General features: G+C 35.7%; 1 non-coding gene across 1 annotated transcript; it reads left to right on the top strand.

Moving 5' to 3' along the window:
- The first annotated feature begins 237 nt into the window (after positions 1-237).
- On the top strand, positions 238-345 carry LOC141683148 (small nucleolar RNA R71). Its single transcript, XR_012560136.1, has one exon. It is a non-coding gene; the product is annotated as a small nucleolar RNA R71 (small nucleolar RNA).
- The last annotated feature ends 5,655 nt before the right edge of the window (positions 346-6,000 follow it).

Below are 6,000 nucleotides of genomic sequence, written 5' to 3'. Positions count from 1 at the left end.
TCCTTTAGTTGAGCAGTGATTGCCGTAGCTATATCCACCTCAAGAACTCCTGCTACCTTGCTTTGTGGTAATCTCTGGGTTGGATACTGATATTCATTAGCAACCATCAGTTCAATTAGATCAGAAGCTTCCTCATAGCTCTTTGCCCATAATGCCCCGCCTGATGCTGCATCGAGCATGGGTCTGAATTGTGCTCCCAAACCGTTATAGAAGCAATTGATGATCATCCAATCTGGCATTCCATAATGAGGACACTTCCTAAGCATCTCCTTGTAGCTCTCCCAAGCTTCACACAAAGATTCTCCCGTTTGCTGCGCAAAATTGAGTAAGAGCATTCCTCATTGCAGCTATCTTCGCCATAGGGAAGAATTTAGTAAGAAATTTCTGAGCAAGATCCTCCCAAGTAGTAATTGAACCAGCTGGTAGAGAGTGTAACCAGCTCTTAGCCTTGTCTCCCAGAGAGAATGGAAATAGTCTCAGCTTCACAGCATCTTCAGAAACACCATTGAACTTGAAGGTGTCGCAGATCTCAATGAAATCCCTAGTGTGCATATTGGGATCTTCCGTTAAAGAACCCCAAACTGGATTGAATTCTGCACCGATTGAATTATGCCAGGCTTGATCTCAAAGGTATTAACTATGATAGCTGGCCTGACAATGCTAGATTTAATGTCATTGATTTTGGGTTGAGAAAAATCCATCAAGGCTTTCGTTCGTGCTGCTAGATCTCCCATTTTAATGAGTACCTGAAACACAAACACATAAACCGTGAGAGTCAAAGAGTCCGAGTCAGTGAACTTTAACGACCACTGATGACAAGCACATAAACTAAAAATTAACACCGAGTCCCCGGCAGCAGCGCCAAAAACTTGTTAGGGCGAAAACACGCGCTAAAATTCACACAAGTATACGCGTTCGCAAGTAGTATAAGATATAAATCAGATTCGTTCCCACAGAGACTGGTTTAGGTTAAGTTCAATTTATGCACCTATACAACAATGTATGGTTATCGCTCAATGCTAAGACAAATAACAAATTGGGTTTTTATTAAACTAAGAGATTATACTAAATAACATTAACTAAGAGAATTGAGGTTGAATTACTATATATGACAAACATGGGATTCTAACTTCATTAAATACTTCATTCAATAGCCTTATTGTTCTTAACCTTAGCATGTAATGGTGATGACACTAATCAGATAACACAAAACTAGTAAACGCCAACTTTCGTTGCACGAGTACCATTCTACCAGATATCCACAAAAGAGATAGAAGCTGAATAGGCACCACTTATATTGAGACCCTATATGTCTATAGAATTTGACAGCATAACGGTTTAATCACAAGTTATCTATCTTGATTACATAGGGCAAGTAAGATTGTTAAAATTACCTATGAATCATGCATAACAAATACATGAATCTATGCTAGCATGGCAAGTTCTAAATCTCTAAATTCACTGTCGCTTCAATAGAGATTAACACACTATCTTATATGTTAGCTACGCACATAAGACGAATAAGTACAACCAATACTAGGATATTAATCAATCACCACACACCAAGATATCAAAACAATTAACTATTAAAATTCATAAGTAAATGAGATTAGCCCATGATTGAACTCATCGTCATCATGGGTTCCAATGAAAGCATGGTGTAAACAAGGTCTTAATAAACTAAATAATAATTAAAGTGCAAATAAATGAGATATAGGTTCAACAAGAACGAAAACGAGCATCCAAAGTTTCAACTAATTCAAAGAATCACAAGTTGAAAATAAGATCTTTTTTTTTGGAGTTGTTTTGTGCTTCTAGGTCTTCTCCTTGGTATCCTTATCTTCCCGGATGATGAAAATCCTTTTTTTTAAAGTATATATAAGCCCATATTGGACCTGGACCCTTAAAATCGTCAAATTCTACTCAAAAAGGCTTTTTCAGTGAAATCAGCCGCGCATCAGCAGGCGGGCGCCTGCAGCAGCAGGCGGGCGCCTGCAGCCTTTCTGGAAAAATTCTGATGAATCTTATTTTGCCCTTAACTTAAGTTCTACTCGTCAGAATTAGGCGATTCAACTGTCCACGCGAAGCTAATTACAACTTGACAATGGCCTAGGCTTTCAATTCTGATCACTTTTTATCATATTTCCTTTAAAAGCTCCTTTCTTCGTTTAACTGATACCTGAAATGCAATAACATAAAAACACATCAAAATACCAACAACTTGAGTCCAAAACACCAATTTAAGCTTGTAATGAAGCATTCCAAGTGGATATAAAATCTACTTATCACTGCACATTCCATCACATGTTCCCTTATAAAATGGTACCTAATACTGATGTGTTTAGTCATTGAATGTTATACTGGATTTCCTGTCATTGTAAAAGCACTTTGATTATCACAATATATAGGAATTGCAGAATACTCTAACCCATAATTCAGTAACTGATTCTTCATCCATATAATTTGAGCACAACAGCTTCCTACAACAATATATTTAGCTTCTGCAGTTGATGTGGAGATTGACTTTTATTTTTTGCTAAACCAAGAAACCAATCTGCCACCAAGAAATTGGCAGCTTCCAGAAGTGCTTTTCCTGTCTATTTTACATCCTGCAAAATCAGCATCTGAGTATACAATTACCTTAAAGTCTAAATCTCTAGGATACCATAATCCAAGATTTATGGTTCCTTTGAGATATTTAAGAATTCTTTTCACAGCTAATAGATGTGGTTCCCTTGGATCAGCTTGGAACCTTGCACAGAGACAGGTAGTATACATGATATCAGGTGTCCTAGTAGTCAAATATAGGATTTAGCCAATCATACCTCTGTAGTTAGTTATATCTACTAATGAACCAGTATTTAAATCTAACTTGGTTGCAGTGGCCATTGGAGTAATTGCAGTTGAACTTTCTTGCATTCAAAATCTTTTGAGCAAATTCCTAGTGTATTTGAATTAATTTATGAAGATCCCTTCATCAGTCTTTTTTACTTGTTAACCCAAAAAATAACTCAATTCTCCCGTCATACTCATTTGATATCTTGACTGCATTAGCTTTGCATACCTCTCATAGAGTTTATCATTAGTAGAACAAAAATGATATCATCAACATATATCTGTATTAATAACAAGTCCTTACCATGGTATTTATTAAATAAAGTTTTGTCAATCGTACCTCTTGTGAAACCACTTTCTAATAGAAATAGCGCAAGTGTTTCGTACCAGGCCCTTGGAGCTTGTTTTAGTCCATAGAGTGCTTTATCCAATTTATAGACATGATCAGGATATTTTGGATCAATGAACCCTGGAGGTTGTTCAACATAAACTTCCTCTTCAAGTTCACCATTCAGAAATGCACTCTTCACATCCATCTGGAACACTTTAAACTTCATGTGAGCAACATATGCTAGGAAAATTCTGATTACCTCAAGCCTTGCAACTGGAGCAAAAGTCTCATCATAATCAATGCCTTCTTGTTGTGAATAGCCCTTTGCAACCAGTATTGCTTTATTTCTTGTAATGATATTGTTGTGCAAGACATGCCTATGTCATAACAAGACTAAGTCAAAATGACAGCCTTAAGAATTAGTTGTAAGATAATCTAAATTTATATTTTTTAGAGTATTACTTGAGTCTGTAAATATGTCAAAGATTAGACTGGAGTATTTTTCTGTAAATAGTCTCAAGCCTAAGAATAAACTCTGGAAGAAGATCAAGAAGATCATGCCTCAGAGAAATTGTGAAGAAGCTTGGAGTTGAATAAATCTGTTTTAGGGCAAATGTTCTAAGTCAAGATATCTACAAGCCACAAATCAAGTTATATAGAGATGTCATTCAAGAACTCCAGAATGACTTATCGAGAAGTCCAAATGAGCCTATCGAGAAGTCTCAGAGATATCGACAAACCAAATGAAGACATGAAGATCGGAGATATCGACAAGTCAAATTATCACTAAAGATCTCAGAGATATCTACAAGTCAAAATGTATATAGAGATCTTTGATATATCGACAAGTCAAAATGAAGATGTGAATATTGGAGATATCGACAAGTCAATTTTCTCATTAGAGATCTCGGAGATATTGACAAGTCAAAATGAAGATGTGAAGATTGGAGATACCGACAAGTCAATTTTCTCATTAGACATCTCAGAGATATCGACAAATCAAAATGCTTATAGAGATCTTAAAGATATCGACAAGTCATTTCTACATGCAGAAATTTGGAGACCTCGACAAGCCAAGTTCACTTATAGAGAACTAAGAAACCTCGACAAGTCAAAGACACTTATAGAGAACTAAGAGATCTCGATAAGCCATTATTCTTATCGAGATGTCAGTTCTCTTTAGAACAAATTTGAGATCTTGATATGAACCTCAAGTACATAATGCAGACAAGTTAAATATTCAAGATTATCAATCAACAAACGATCTAATCACTTAGATTGAAAAGTCTACAAAAGCAGTTTGAAGAGTACAAGATCAAAGGCCAAGATTAACTAACAAAGGAAACTCACAGATCTACAAGATATGCAAGGATTCACTAAGCCAGAAATGGAAAGTTTAAAAGATAACTTAAAGTAGGGTTTAGTACATCTTATTGCATGATGTGTAAACCTGTGTTTACTAATCAATAAAGTAAACACTGGTTCTTTGCTTTCAAATTGCATCAAACATATCTAGTTTTTCTTGTAACTCTCAAGGAAGAAGCTGAGTTCTTTACTTACAAAGAACCCAGGATTTGTAGCAGAACACTAGCTTAATTTTAATACAAAATTCAGTGAGTTTTGAAATATTATGTGTACTATTTTTTTCAGCTAACATAATATTACTGCATTTCTAATGTGCTTTGTTAACCAAGAAACAAACATTCAAAAAGCCTTAAAATTAGCCAAAACACATTCACCCCCCTGTGTTGTATTCATTACCTAACAAGTGGTATCAGAGCAAAATCTGAAAGCAAACAGATTAAAGATCTTGGAAGAATGAATATACAGAAGCTAAGTAGTATCAAGATACCAGCCTTTGACAAAGCCAACTATACATTATAGAAAAAGAAAATATTGTTGTTTATAAAGATGGCCAACCCATTATATGTTCAGATTCTCAAGAATGGCCCTTTCACTCCCATGGAAAGAGTTGAGGAATCTATAGATGGAGACATGGTCATCCCAGCTCATTATGCTCCTAAGGATCCCTCAAAGTACTCTGAGATTGAAAAGGAGAAAATCTCTCTGGATAATAGCTTGCAACTAATTCTGATAAAGTCACTTGACAATGTAATGTACAATAACATTATCGACTGTGACAAAGCTAAATAGATCTGGGAGAAAATAGAGATTCTATGTGAGGGAACAGAGGAAGATAGGTCAAATTAAATGAGGATTTTGGTATCTCAATATGAGGATTTTATGGCTAAACCAAAGGAGGGCATAATTGATGTCTTTGAAAGATTAAACAAGCTGATTAATGACTTGCAGCTTCATGACAAATACTATGAAGTTGAGGAAGTTAACTTAAAGTTTTTGCTCATCCTTCCTGACCATCTAGAACAAAACATTTCAGCTATAAAAGAAGGGAGAAAATTGAGCAGAATGACACTGGAGGTTTTGTATGGAATTCTAAAAACCTATGAACTGGAAATGATTCAAAGAAAATCTTTAAGAGCTGGTCAAGGGCACATTGCTGATGGATCAAGTTTCCTAGTTGTTAATGATAGCCAGTCATCTGATGATGAACAAGAAATCCAGACTCCAATTGTTTCAAGAAATGAGCAAAAGAACAAGGAACCACAGAAGCAAGTTATTCTTGTATTAGAAGAGGATGAATTCTATACCTTGGATGAACTGGATGAGTTATCAGGCCATGGCTTACTTAGCAAGGAAATTCTCTAACATCAGAGTAAAAAAGCTAAAGTTCTTCAAAAATAAGGGACAAACATCCAACAAGGACAACAGCTGGAAGACAAAGACACATTATAACTCTGGCAGCAAAAATGGCT

The sequence above is a fragment of the Apium graveolens genome, chromosome 1, assembly GCF_009905375.1.
Source record: "Apium graveolens cultivar Ventura chromosome 1, ASM990537v1, whole genome shotgun sequence".
NCBI classification, from domain to species: domain Eukaryota; kingdom Viridiplantae; phylum Streptophyta; class Magnoliopsida; order Apiales; family Apiaceae; genus Apium; species Apium graveolens.
Note: the sequence above shows the minus strand (reverse complement) of the source record. Positions and strands in the feature narration are given on the sequence as shown.